Source organism: Notamacropus eugenii, chromosome 6, assembly GCF_028372415.1.
Source record: "Notamacropus eugenii isolate mMacEug1 chromosome 6, mMacEug1.pri_v2, whole genome shotgun sequence".
NCBI lineage: Eukaryota > Metazoa > Chordata > Mammalia > Diprotodontia > Macropodidae > Notamacropus > Notamacropus eugenii.
In genome coordinates this window covers 99484151-99499951 of record NC_092877.1, presented here as the reverse complement: position 1 = coordinate 99499951, position 15801 = coordinate 99484151, and the positions used below count along the sequence as shown (strand labels likewise).

The 15801-nt window shown below is 33.9% G+C and overlaps 1 pseudogene; it reads right to left on the bottom strand.

Moving 5' to 3' along the window:
* Positions 1-11009: 11009 nt before the first annotated feature.
* Positions 11010-13778, bottom strand: LOC140512091 (pumilio homolog 3 pseudogene; annotated as a pseudogene).
* Positions 13779-15801: the final 2023 nt, after the last annotated feature.

The following is a 15801-nucleotide window of genomic DNA, read 5'->3' as shown; positions in this document are numbered from 1 at the left end:
ATTATATGTTTTTGTCTTAAAATAAGAGAGGCAGAAATACAGACAGAGGGAAATTCTGCTATTTCTGTCCTGAATCCCTGAACTGGAGTATTCGATAATTATAGTCCTGGGTGGACAATCTCTCTCCACTCTCAAATTCAAAAAGTCCAATAATTATCTCAGAAAAAGTTCAAGTATGTAGTACAGTCTCTGGGCTCACTCTTCCAACTGACTTGATGTAGCAGCCTGGGTCCCCAGAAGGTAGCTAGGGTTACACCTACAACTTTGAGGGCAGAGGGATGGTTTCTCAAACTACTGCTTATGAGTTCCTACAATTGTGCTTCCCAAATTCATTTATCAATTAATCTCTTCCTAATATCAATCAATCAATTTACATAAATTAACTTTTACAAAGGTTATATAGTAAAAACTGTTATAAAAATATCCTCCAAAAAGTCTAGAGCACTCTCTCCCAAAAGTACATAATAGAGTTTAAATGAAAATAGACACCAGAGTAAAGAATTATTTTAGGAAAGGACCCTATAATCAGTTTCTGTTGTCCCAGTGAAACACTTGCACTTGCCAATGGGAAGTCCACATCTTCCAGACCTTTCAATGTTTGGTAGTGTTCCTTTGGTCAGAATAGGGAAGAGTCAGAGATTCTCTCCAAGGGCTAGGATGAGACTCCCTTATCATTAGACTAGCCTGCTATATAAATCCCATGTACTCAACTAGCTTGTTGTTTTTATCCTAACCCACAGGTTGTTACTGAATCCTTTCAGTCAATTCCAATATATTCCCTGTATAGTTACATCATTTCACTCAATAACTTCAAGCATTTGTCTCCTTTCCAGTTTCAGTGAAAAGGTCATCTGAACCTAGTTTATAGCTTTGATTAATTTAATAGAGGTGCCTTCAATAATGCGATTGATTGATTCATTCAATGAGAAGTGTGAGCTAGGAGACACACGTCCCTATCCCCTACACCTGTCACATACATTGAAAGCTCTACAATATGATAATTTTGATATCACTACTACTGTAAGACTATACTATATGAACATATTTTGTTTTCATAATAGCTCTATGAAGAAGGATGAAGAGGGATTATTATTTAGGTTTTATGGAGTAATAGAAATAGCAGTGAATTTGACTTCAAAGGATCTGGATTGAAATCCTAGTTCGGCTGTTTGCTACTTGTGTGACCATATTGCCTCACCCATCTAGGCCTTGGGTTTCTCAGTGTAAAATGGGACTGAAATTGCACTTCTAAGTTTTCTGTGATGCTAAATCTGTGATTCCCGTTTTGTAGAGAAGGAAATTGATTCTAAGAAATATTGAATGACTAAAATCCATCAACTAGTTAGTAGGGTTACAACCTAGATCTTTTGATGCTTAGTCTGGTATTATTTCTACAACAATTTGGCATGTATGTTTAGAAGGTACTTCAAAATCTTCCCAACTCAGTTTTCATAAGGAAGCTGAGGCCATGTAATTTGCCCAAGGGTATTCCATCTCTGGAGTCATAGAATCATAGAAATAGTTTTGTTAACTCCAACTCTGCAATGTCAGTAGACAAAATAACTTTGACATTCTAGTGATTTACTTTAGAGAAAGAACACTGAACAGAGTAATAGGGTTTCAATAGAGTTTAAAACTGGAAATGATATTCCTAAGATAATATCTAGGATAACCTCTTTATTTTAAAGCTAGATGAGGATAAGTGAGGCAACTAAGTTGGTCACATATTTCAATTCACTGTACTTATTTCTATGCCATTAAATGCCATACTTTGCAGAGGCAGATATCATTACAAATCACATTCTGAGTTAAAAACCATCCAAACCTTACTTTCTACATGGAAGATTTATCATTTGGAATTACAAAAATAGTTGATTATCACAGATCCAAAGTTCAGCTGTAAAGTCACTTGAGGTTGTAATTTGAATACATCTTGAAATTATGAAAAGGAGAAAGAATTCTCATTCTCTAAAGAGCTTTCTGACTGTTTCCCTTGGGTGTAAGGGTTTAAAACAATATATGTTACAAACGCAAGTTTATGATGACAGGAAAAAAAAACTTTCTAGTGTTGTTGGTACACTATATATCACTAACACAGTTTTGTAACTCCAACTCTGCTATGCCAGCGGACAAAATAACCCTGACATTCTATTGATTTATTTTAGAGAAAGAACACTATTGCGCATGGGTATGGATCTAACTTCTGATACTTATTAACTTTATGATCCTCAAGACATCACAACTTTTCAGGCTCAGTTTCCTCATCTTTAAAATGGGGATACAAGATACCTGCATTACTTTGCAGGGCTGGTGTGAGAATAAAACAAGATCTATGGTAATATGCAAAGTACTTTATAACTCTCAAATGCTATGTAAATGTGACTTATTAAATTAGCATTTTTTCAGGTGGGGAGATATTCTGACATCCCTTCTAAAATAATATATAGAAAAGGGATTAAAATCCTCCTGGTCACATTCTAAATTCACTTTTATGGCTAATGCACACTAACATGCCATGTGACAAGCACAAGAAATAGTCAAGTGTCAGTAAAACCCAGAGGCCTGCCTGCTAATTGGTATTTCCTCATCTTCCTGCTGGGATCTCCCTTTCAAGCTGACAACTTTTCACAAACAATTCCCTGCCATGTTTTCGTAGGCTATTTATACTTCTCTCTTCTCTAGCACAGGAGCTCCTTCCAACATGTCAAACTTAACAAGTGCACTCAGAGGAGGCCCTCCAGATTAGGAGGAAAACACATGTCCTGACATCTCTGACACACAGTGGGCAATCCTCAAGACTCCAAAGTCATTGGTTCTCCTCCTTTGAAGAGTTCTTCCAACCACAGGTGGGAAGCTTGGCTCCTTGGTCTTGCTCAGATACATTATCATTTGGATCAGGAAGTGAGTGGACAAAGCAGTTTCAAGTTGCTCAGGATAATAAGGTGGCATCCTCCTCTCTTGTCTTATTTTTGAAGGCACTGAAATAAGAGTTATATCCAAAAAAATAGTGTAACAACGTTTTCATTCCTTTTCACTGAGAAAACAAGAGTATCATTTCAAAGAAGGCAACAGGAATATCCTTTCCAATTCTCCCTCAATAAGGTATTTTTTTTGGAACTGAATTAAAATTAAAGGAGTGAGGGGATAGGGGTAGGGCAAGATGCTCATCTCCCTGCATGGGAGAAGATAATCATACTCCTAATCGTACTCTTACCTGAAAAAATGGCCCTTACTAGCATAATTGTCTACCTTTCCCAAAATATTTGTGAATAAAGAAAATAATGTGTTTTCTGGAGCTTGAGTAAACCAAAATCAGGGGGTTAGATTTATTTTTTAAAGAGAAATAGTTATATCACTTTAAACACACACAAATACACAAGCATGCTTCATGTTACCTACTGACTGAAATAGAAATTTCAGTGAGAGGTCTGGGAAATAAATTGTCCCTATTACTCATTAAAAAGCCCATTTAGATGGGCTTCAGCACTTCCAGAAAGCATTCTCTGATTAATACTGTTCAGTTTCCAAGCATCCCAAAACATCCAAGATCCCCTTAAATTCTACAAGCACTTTAGTTTTTAAGGAGGTGCATTCTCACCTTTACTTATTAGAAGAAACTAGAGGGTCACAATGGATAGAGTAGTCGGCCTAGAGTTAGGAAAAGCTGAATTTGAATCCAGCTTCAGACCCTTACTAACCTAACATGACCCTAAGCAAATCACTTTAAGCACTGTCTGGCTCATTTTCTTCAACTATAAAAATGGAGACATTAATCGCACCTCTCTCACAGGTTTACTGTGAGAATCAAGTAAGATAATGTTTGTAAAGCATTCAGCACAGTGCTTGGCACATAGCGGACAATAAATAGTTCCTTCTTTCGTATTTCCTTGAAAGTGCTAATGACATGTAATGATATGGAAGGTTGAAATCTTGACTTCTCAATTTCTCTGGTTCTTTTACTCAGATCTGCTAGAGAATCAGCTGTCCATTGCCTACAACTGTCTTTCCAGCTGTGGTGGGTGAAGTGAGGGAAGCATATGCCAATCACATTAGCCATAGACACTAAGTATCCCTGCACCTCCATCCTGACCAGCTGGCTAGTTTCCCCTATCCCTCAACCTCTTAACATTCAGCACCAATTACTAAGCTGGTCTTCTCATAGATGGCATAATTTCTATAGGGAAAAGTTGCTGGGAAAGCTCAACTGTGTAATAAGTATCTCAGAGATAACTAGATATGGTTCAGAAGTTAGAGGGCATTTTTAATTGGACCAGATGCATGTTGTCAACTTTATTCTGTGGGAAAGCCTTAAAAAGCACATAATGAATGTGCCAGAAGGGAAGAACATAAACTGAAAAGATATCAATTTGGACTGCAAGTTCTCATTTTATGTCCCATTTTTCATACACTGACTTTTCTCTGAATCAGTGTTTCTTAAGTCCTTTGTGTGCCGTGGAGCACTTTTCAGAATGTATTTAAATGCATAAAATATATAGGATTATAAATAAGTCCATTTCTTTTGAAGTACAGATAGATAAATAGAAAAGATAACTTCATGAAACCCAGGTTCAGAATCTTTGTCCTCAATGTGTATCAAAGGTATGGTATGGAAAAAGAGGAGCACTAGTATAGGGGCATGCTGAACAAAATGAACACCACCCCTCAAAATGGCTAAATATAAAGTGTGTACAGCTGATTTATACCATAGCTTTGATGGTGAAAAGTTGAGTATACAAAGTTAAATAGATAGAGTAGGTTAAGATTTGCAAAGTGTTTTGCATGTAATCTAATCATTTATTTTTAATTTTTCTAAATTGAATCACACTACTTAAGGCCTGGAAAGATATTAGAGATAGCAGGGTTATTTGAATCATAGGAAATTAAGTCACTAGCCTAATGCCATATAACTTTTAAGAAGTAAACCCAGGACTAAAAAAAAACAAAACCAAAAAAAAAAAACAGTCTTCTGGCTCCTCTTCCAGTATTATGAGAATATAATGATCCAGTTCTCTTAAGTATATGAGGTCGAGAAGAGAAAAATGAGGTCCAAAAAGTTGAATCAACTTAGCCAATGTCATGAAGACCACCCCCTAATTTTCTGTCACTAGTTTTTAGGAAGTTATTTATATATTTAAGTAAAGAAATATCAAGTCATGCTGAGGGAGACACAGGAAGCAACATGTTCCTGAAAGTTAAACTACCCCCACCACTTCCTTAAAACACCATCTTCTTTCAGACTCTGATAGAGAAATCTTAGAACTCTGAGCCCAAGAGCCTTGAAGATATCAATGCTTCTCCAAACCCTAAAACCTGCTTTTACTCCAGCTCCCATAGACATCAGTGATGGAAGAAATGGAAATGAGGTCCACCTACCTCATTATTACCAGAGACAAACTACTGACTAGTTACCAAGAACAGACAGCCACAGAGGCCCTGGAAGTGGTACCACCCTTCAAACCACTGGACCTGCTTCTAGACTAGGTCTTAGAGTTATCACCCAGGGAAGTAACTCCTGTGATAAGAGGCCCCACCAATTGCCAAACAAATGTGACACACAGATAAGGCAATCCAGCAAGCAAAGTACCCTGAGGGAGACAAAAAGCAACGTGTGCCAAGCAAGTCAAATAACCACCACCATCTTGATAAGCTGATATGGAGTAGTTGGATTAAGAGGTAGGAAAATATCAACCAGGGAAAAGTAACAAACAAAACAAACCTCCTGCTCCTTAGAGGGAAAATGTGCAGGGGTGGGAAAGGGTGAAACAGTTAGAATATAGGGGGATGTCTTAGATTGCCCCTTAGACAATTAATGTTTAAATAAATTGAATATGCTAGAATTTGAATGAAATAGTTTCCATAGCCAAAACACTTATTATTTATTAAATTATTAATTGATATTATTAATGATTATTAATTTGTTTATTAATAAAATTATTTATTAAAGACATAATTTCAAAGAATCCTCAGTAGTATAAATAGATGGAGAGCAAAGTTTTCAGAAGCAAGAGAACAATTTATTATTTAAAAAAAAAAAAGAACAAGAGTGACTGAAAAGAAAATCAACTTTGAGAGACGTTAGAACTTTGATCAATGCAATGACCAACTATGTCTCCAGAGGAATTTTGATGAATAATGTTATTCAGCTTTTGACAGTCTGAATAAAACTTCTGTTTAGATTCATTTAGCTTAACTATGCTTATTTTCTTAAATGGTTTGTTGTTCTCTTCCTTTTTCTCTCTTTTTTAATTGCAGGAGGTTTGGGATTTGAAAATTCACAATAGTGATGCCAAAATAAAATAAATGGTCATTGTATCTTTTTCCCCCTTTAATTTACAGAAGAGAACAGAGGGAAGTTTGGATGAAAGCACACAGAAAGGATCATTTTGAAATGGACATAGACTTTGTTATATGCTTTCTTTGAAAGCAAGCAGTATGAAATAAGGGTTTATAATTTCATTTAGAATCATCTTTTTGTGTTCTGTCGTATATAGAAATGACGTCTTTTCTGATGTTTAAATTCCAAGTAAATAGAGAGTAATAGGGTGACAAAGAGACAGAGATAGAGACTAAGTTATTGTTCAGTCATTTAGTTGTGTCTGACTCTTCATGACTCTATGAATGTTCGCACACAAGACCTTTCTATCTTCTATTATCTCTCAAGGTTTGTCCAAATTCCTGTTCATTGTTCCCATGATACTCTCTGTCCATCTTATCCTTTGTCATTCCCTTTTGCTTTGGTCTTCAATTTTTCTCTACATCAGGGTCTTTTCCAATGAGTTCTTGTCCCCTCATGATGTGGTCAAAGTGTTAAAGTATCAACTTCAATATTTGACCTTCCAGTGAACAGTTTGAAGTAATTTCTTTAAGTATTGACTCATTTGATGTACTTGCTGTCCAAGAGACTCTCAAAAGTCTTTTCTATCACCTAAGTTCAGAAGTGTCAATTCTGTGGCACTCAGCTTTCCTTATAATCCAGCTTTCCCAGCTATACATTACTTGATGAAAAACCATAAGTTTGACTACATGGACTTTGTCATCAAGATGATGCCTCTGCTTCTTGGTATGCTGTCAAGATTTGTCACAACTTTCCTTCCAAGAAGCAAGCATCTCTTAATTTCATGGCTGCAGTCACCCTCTGCATTGTTCTTTGAGTCTAAGATTCTGACTCTGCTTCCATTTTATCTCCCTCTGTTTACCAGAAAGTGATGGGACCGATTGTGCAGATCTGTTTTTTGATTGGCTTTCTTTTTAATTTTAAACTTCAAGCCAGCTTTTACATTCTCCTCTTTTACCTACCGTGTCTTTCACTCACCATGTCTTCTTAGAACATATGAATTCCTAAAACATATGAATGTATAGGAATAACCATCAGAAAGAAAACAAATCAAAAAAGAGAGTAAATAGTATGCTTTGATCTGCATTCAGACCCTATATTTCTTTGTCTGGATGTGGATGACATTTTCCATTGTGAGTCTTTTGGAATTATTTTAGGTTCCTACGTTGCTGAGAAGAGGTAAGTCTATCACAGTCAGTCATCACACAATATGACTGTCACTGTGTACAATGTTCTCCTTGTTCTGCTTACTTCACTCAGCATCAGTTCATAGAAGTCTTTCCAGGATTTTCCAAAGCCCACCTCTTTGTCATTTCTTATAGCACAATAGTATTCCATTACATTCATATACCACAACTTGTTCAGCCATTCCCCAACTGATGGACATTCTCTCAATTTCCAGTTCTTGGCCACCACAAAAAGAGCTGCTATAAATATTTTTGTACATGTGGGTCCTTTTTCCCGTTTTTATGATCTCTTTGGAATACAGACCTAGAAGTGGTATTGCAGAATCAAAGGATATTCACATTTTTATAGCCATTTGGGCATAGTTCCAAACTGTTCTCTAGAATGGTTGGATCAGTTCACAACTCCAACAACAATGCATTAGTGTCCCATTTTTTTTTTCCACATCTTCTCGAGCATTTTTAGTTTTCCTGTCTTGTCATGTTAGCCAATCTGAGAGGTGTGATGTGGTACCTAAAATTTGTTTTGATTTGCATTTCTCTAGTCAACACTGACTTGCTTCTTGATCTGCACATATAAAATTGTACAAAGAGCAATTTAAGTTGATCTGTGATGATTTGGTCCTGAACATTAATTTATTTTTTTTAAACTAGTGTTTGCAAAATTCTCATTCTAAAACTATCCTGCCACCCCATAAAATAATCCATATTCCTATGCTCACAAAAGGGGGATTTAAAAATTAAAATTTTTATTTTGAAGGTCTTTTTGGAGTTGCTACAATAGTCCCTTAAGAAAGGAAACTAAAAATATGATGGTGGCACAGTGAATAGAGTGGTAGGCAATCAAACAGCAATCAAAGAGATATCAAAGAGCTATGACAATTAGTCCCTCTAACTGAGGTATTGCAAACATTTCAGTTTACATGCTATGCACAGTTAATCATTTTCATATCCATATATACTTCTTCATATGTATGTATAGAAAGAAATATGTCTATATTTAAAGGTGTCTATCTCTCTATCTGTCTCTCCTATCATTACTAAGGAGAGGTTATATATTATAAAGATACAGAGCAGGTGCTCCTTTCCTTATTTGAGATGTAATTAGATTGCCTTTTCTTCTTAATCCAGAAGGCTTTTGATGAAAATTTGTTTTTCCTGTCCCATATAGGCTGATTTTGGCTAATGGAGTGACAAATGCAACCTTACCTGCTTCTGAGAATTTATGGAAAGGCAAGGAGTTGCAGGACTCAATTCATTCTAACCCAAATGTAGGATATTAAGTTCAATGAAATAAACATAATTTTTCTTCTGTTTCAAAAGGTAACTTAAAATAGAGTTAGACTCTCTTCTAAGCAGCAGCTTTGCTAAAGAACATTACCACCTGAGTGTGATAAAAAGAAAAGAATACAGTTGAGTACTTAATTTCAGGGGTGATTTTTCAGAAGTGATAAAATAACCTGTATTCAATGGCATCATCCATCTTGAGGGAGGCTGGTTTGTGAATATGCAACTTTTACAAATATTTGCACTGTGTTGTGTAGTGTGTGAGTCTGTTGGGCATATTAAATTCTGTAGGGGGATTGACTTCTGAATGATGTTCGTCTTTTGGTCTGACTTCGCCACAGCAAAAATTCATTCCTTCTCAGAATGTTTTGATTTGATTCCTTTGAACATGTCTACTGATCCTCTGCCAGAAGAACTAGCCACACTAAATGAGTTTGAAAACATCCTACTGCAAAAGATAAAAATATTTCTCAACTCCTCTATATCTGCAAACAAAAAACAGAGGACCCGGAATTGAAGAGAGCCAGTAAGGATTTTGACAAACATAATTCCCCTCTAAAAGAAATTGCCAGCATTACTCCTATTTGAAAACACGAAATGGACATCTTAAAAATAATTATGCTATAGAATCTTAAATGAATTGAAATTATTTAATCAAATAAATAATGAATAATGTCTTTTCAAGTCCTCAGAGAATGACCCATTTGTTGTAATGGGCCTCTGTAATTTCTAAAACATTATTTTAATGATAAATGCAGAAGAAAAACAAGAGTGGCAGAATATATGTTGTAAGCCAGGGAAATAAATGTGTAACATGAATGTCTCCTTTGAAATCATCAACTTTCAGAAATAAGTAGGATTCTACAAAGAAGAGAGAGGTTTCTTTGCCAAGTTTAGATGCCATGTTAAAGACAAAGGACATTATTATGAGCACTTAAAGAATTGTATGAATAGAAATATTTTATTCATAGAAAATAACTTTATTCTTAGAATTCAGAGTTCGCATTTAGTGTTGCTGGCGCCATTTGATTATGCTGATGATATTAAGCTTATGAAGCAAATAGTTATGTCAGAAATAATCAGTTCCCTGCTGAATATAATGAAGAACAAATATGGAAAGAAAGTTATATTGTATGTACTAAACCCTAGTTTTACTTCCTATATTTCGTAGGTCAGAAAATTCTCCATTTTCACCTAATAGGTAATGTGTAGTATGACTTTATGTACTATGACCCATTAAAGATATTCCATTGAAATAAGGGGAAGATTCTACTTTCCCCCAGATGACATAGCTTTCTTTTAGTCCCAATAGTGTGAAGATTACTAACATGGAGTTCTGTCCTTCATCTAGACATAAGCTGCCTTTGTATGAAAACTGGCAAATACTATCAATTTGATCGAATTCCATCCAATTGAACAAACACTTATTAGGTACCTATAAGGTGCAAATCACTGTGGGTACAGAGGTAAAAACTTGCCTAGATTCTGGCAAGGCCAGTGAAATTATAAATACTCAAATCCACTCCATAATCTCTGGATCTTCCTATGGTGCTGATGAGGATACTGTTGCTGTTTATGATTTTGTGCCACTGTATTATTGTTCGTTTGTGAATATAAGTAAATTGACATCACTTGGGAGAGAATGTAGATATATACGTGCACATTTACGTGTAGCTATATTGCTAATTGAATATCCTTTATTTTTTATTTTTTTTAACAGTTTAAGTTCCAAACTGATTCCCTGTCTCCCTCCTTCCCTCTCCACAATGCACTAGAGAAGGCATTTGATACACACACACACACACACACACACACACACACACACACACTATATATATATATATATATATATATATATATATATATATATATATATACACATTATATATGTGTGTATATATATACATTATATATATATATATGTGTATAGACATGCACGCATATATGTGTGTATAAAACTATTGTATTCATGCTTCAACTTACCAGTTGTTTCTCTGAAGGTGGATAGTGTCATCTTTCATAGGTCCTTTATTAACAATTTGAATATTTATATTGCTCAATCTTTGACAATTCTTTTTCATTTTAGAAACTATTTTAGACATAGATATTTCAGTGGCTCCCCACCACAAAGATCAAACTAGGTGGTATTCTTCAAGTGAACCACTAGGAAAACTGATGCATTCTCATTCTTCATTATTTTCCACTTAAGCTTTTAATTTCTCAAGTAAAGCAGACATGCCTTTGCTGTTTTCCCTTTTCCGATGTGGGAATGAGACTTTTCAGTTCAGATTTAATTTTACCACTTTCATATCAGATCTTTAGAGAGGACAAGAAAGAATTATAGAACCTCCATTAAGCACTCCCCAGGTCTTTAATTTCTTGACACCAACATGATCTACCAATATTTTTGCAGAAGAACCTTCTCTTCCCTTTTCTTTCATTTTTTCATGTTGTTCTGTTAGACATTTCAAAATTAGATGTCCAGCTGGATCTTCTGCCAAGTGGAGCTCTCCTTCCTTGTCACTAGGAAACATTTCAGGAACAGCTAATTTGGCAATGACATTCATCAGCAGACTGTACATGTCCTAGGAAGATCCTAGAACTTTAATGACAAATACGTACGTTGATTTATCTGTAATCAATTTCTGTACATTCTCCTGCATATCACATAAGAGGGCTAGGAAAGTAGACTCCAAGAGCTCCTTAGGGTATATTATACTAAATTTCTTACTATGTCCATTTCCATCACTTTTCTGTAGATCTTCAATGATTTCAAGTTTAGTGTGTGCAGGATCTCTAGGGGTTAGTAAGCACAACATAACTTTCCTTCCATGTTTATTGGTCACTACATACAGCAGGGAATTGATGATTTCTGCCATCACTGTTGACTTCATAAGCTTAGTATCAATAACATAATCAAATTCTGCCATCAAAATTAAATAAGAATATTCGTTGCTCACTATTTTTTCAGCATAGGTCTTCATTGTTTTGATAACAACCTTTTCTGTCCTTTGGTGTTCCATGCCACAGACAGTACATAATAGGTATATGCAAAGCATATTACAGTTTCTCTGATTGCTTCAAACATTTCTGATCTGAGTTTTGTGGGTTCATAGGCAAAAAAGTCCAAGAATAATTTATGTATCAGTGAATGTTTAATTATAGTTTCATTTTGAGTCATTGGTGTAAGAACCAGTTTCATTTCAGCCATAATAGTCCTCTTGCTTATCAGACTACCTCTAACACTTTTTCCAGAGTTTGGTGAATTGAAGACTTGTAAAGCTGGAATGTATTCCCATAGAGCTCTTCCACCAGCATATTCCTGTGTTCCAAAATCACTTCATGTCTTCTAGTGCCAATTCTTCTGCGTCTTGCATATATATAACTTTGTGTATTATTTCTTTTTTTCTTGCCATGGGACAATAAACAAGCATTTGCTCCACAATGATGCTTTACTATAAAATCACAAGTTTTCTCTATTATATGTAGGAAGAAAAATGATTAGAACTTGATTAATTTGTCAGTTTTTATGTTAAAAGCCTAACAGATCTTTAAAATAGTACCAATTTATCTAAAACATAGGCCATAATAATCAGAAAGAATTATAAGAAAGCAATAATTAATAATAATAGCTGACATTTATATAGCATTTTAAGATTTACAGGTATTTTTTCAAGTATTACGTGTACATATGAATGAGGAATAATACATAATACAATAAATAAGGGAAACAAGATCAAGAAAAAGTGAGCTAAAAACATTGAAAGGTAGAAAGAAGCGATTACTAGATCAATTCTGAGGTCTAGGGTGGCTCATAACATGGTTTATGTTTATGAAAGAGGTGACATTTGAACTTGACAATGAAGAAAAGAAAGATTTCCACTGACCAGGATGAAAAGGTAGTATATTCCAGACATGAGGGATTAATCTATCAGAATACAGAGAGGCAGGAGAAAACAAGACAAAATACATTTGTTTATTTGTACAAAATTTATTGTAAAACTTATGTAATTTAAATTATCCTTTTTACACCATGTTCTATTTTCTATCTCTTGTTTAATTAATAAATTGTTCACCTCTCCATACATCTGACAAGTAATATGCTCCATGTTCTTCCTATTTTCTTATATCTCTCTTTATGTCTAGGTCACATATCCACTCTGATCTTAACTTGGTAAATGGTGTGAAATATTGGTTTATGACAATTTTTTTCCATAGTACTTTCTAGTTTCCCAACAATATTTTTATTAAATAATGTATTCTTATCCCCCCAACTTAAGTCTTTACACTTGTCAAATTCAAAGCTATTACATTTGCTTTTGTAAATTATCTATTCTGCTTCACTGCAATTCCAAATTCCTTTCCAAAGTATTTGTAGCTTTTGCACAGGTCCAGTAATGAAGCTTTAATGTGCATATCTTCACACAACTCTTTTAACATTAACTAATTGACTATTATCATTTGTTGTTATCTTTGCCAGTTTGCAGGGTCTAAGGTAAAACCTCATGGTTATTTTTATTCACATCTATCATATTGCTATTGATTTGGAGCATTCTTTCATATGGTTTTTAGTCACTTGTATGTCTCTGAGAAATATTTTTTTTCCATATCCCTCAACCATTTATATATTGGAGATTTTAAAGATACAAATATACATTTTTTTTATTATTTACTTATTTTATTATTTATTATTTATTTATATTATTATTATAATTTTTATTATATACATGTATATATGTATTGTATATACACACATATGTATATGTACTTATTTGTGTATATAAATCACATATGTACACACATATATATGTATATATCTATATATGTATACATACATATATAGATATATACATACAGATAGATAGATAGATAGATATATAGATAGATAGATAGATAGATATTTAATCTTGAATATCAAATCCTCACCAATCAAAGGGGGTATTTGTAAAGAACTTATACAGTACCTGGCCCATATTATGTGCTTAATAAATGATGGTCCCCTTTGCATGTTATGAGAGATATTTGATACAAAGATCTATATTTTCCCCCATTTGACCCCTTTTATCTTTGGTGGATTAATTTTGCTTGTGCAGAAATTTGTTTTTTGTTTTTTGTTTCATGTAATCAAATTTATCTATTGTATCTTTGCAATTGTCTCAATACCTTGTTTGGTTAAAATACATATCCTTCCTATAACTGTGAGATTTATATAATTTGCTTCTATTCTTATATTTTATATTATGAATTTTAAAATTAAAATCACATCCATTTAGAATGTATTGTCAAATGTTGTGGAAGGTTTTGTTTCAACCTATTTTCTGCCAGACTGTTTTTCAATATTCCTTGTAGTTTTTTATCTGATAATTTTTTTCTAAATAATTTAATTTTCCCAGCTTATTAAGGACTGCGTTGTTAAATTCTCTTGTTTTTTTGTAATCTCTTGCCTAGTCTTTCCACTGATTTACCTCTATTTCCAACTAAATAAGGAGTCACTGATTGTTTTTGGCAACTGGTCAGCAATTGTTTCTGGTGGTGAAGTGGAAGGTGGACCCCATCTTCACAATAATCTCTCCCTTCAATAATAGTTGTAAGGACTGGTTTGGAAGAAATACTAATGGTATATTATTAATAATACCTTAAATTGTTTTGTCATGTTTTATAAAACAATCCAAACTTCTAGTATAGGTAGGCTATTTTTCCTTCTGTTATTGTTTTGTTTTAATATTTCTCCTTACTTTTACCTTCAAGGAAACTGAGGTTGACAGAGCTCATGCCAGGTGTATGTATAGAGAACTTCCTTCCTTCCTTCCTTCCTTCCTTCCTTCCTTCCTTCCTTCCTTCCTTCCTTCCTTCCTTCCTTCCTTCCTTCCTTCCTTCCTTCCTTCCTTCCTTCATTCATTATCTCTCTCATAGTGGGTGGGCTTACAATTTATAGGTCCTATATAAATATTTTAATACTGCAGATATTTGTTCTTTATGGTGTTTGAAGACAAAACTTGACCTCTGCTTTTGCATAAACCTTTTTGATATTGCCTTAATGCTATAATATGATATATTATTATTTACTGAAAACACAAACTATTCTAAGGATAACAGAAAATGGATTTTTAAGTTTGTTCTTCTTACAAAAGTCTTTCCCAAGGTTATTGTGTTATCATTACAAAAATAATGACTAAAAAAAATCAAATCTTTTCCCCAAAATTAAGCCAGTTGATTACACTTGAAAATATAGCATTCACATGAATATCAAACAATTGTATTTTGATTATGAATATTAATGTAGAAAAGATCGCTCCAATGAATTGCATCTTTCTAAATATTTCTTTTGCTATTTTTTTTATTTCTTAAGTGTTCATTTTTAAAAAGCATCTGCTGTAGTTTCTTAGTAATATTAGTTGTCATCAGCATTATATATGAAATATTTTGTATGTGCAGTGAATAGTCCTAGATTGGCAATAGACAGTGCCATACGTTTCCAGCTACCATATTGAAATTACTAATTATACTCAATCATATACTTTTCATTGTAGTTATCACAGAATGCCACTGCTGGGAGGCACATGCATGGTATATCTGATCTATGTAAATTATATGGAGAGGCATTCAACTAGGCTATATTATAAGATCAACAGAAGTTATACGTGTATGTGTATGTGTATATGTATGTGTGTGTTTTTAAAGATAAGTTTTTTTAATTTATAGTGGTTGCTCTTAAGTTCCTATCCCTATATATTTTTGTAAAATACAATAAAGTCACATTGTTGATGGTTAGGATAGGGTTTTTTTAAATATGTTATTTATTTTTTTAATGTTCTTTTTTGTTAAATTTGGATTCCAAATTTGCTCCTTCCTTCACCATTTACTGAGAAGGCAAGCAATATGATATCAATTATATATGTGCAGTCATAGAAAACATATCTCCATGTTATGTCACAAAAAGAAAGAAAAATAAAAACAAAATTAAAATGCAATTTGCCCTGAGTTCATCAGTTCTCT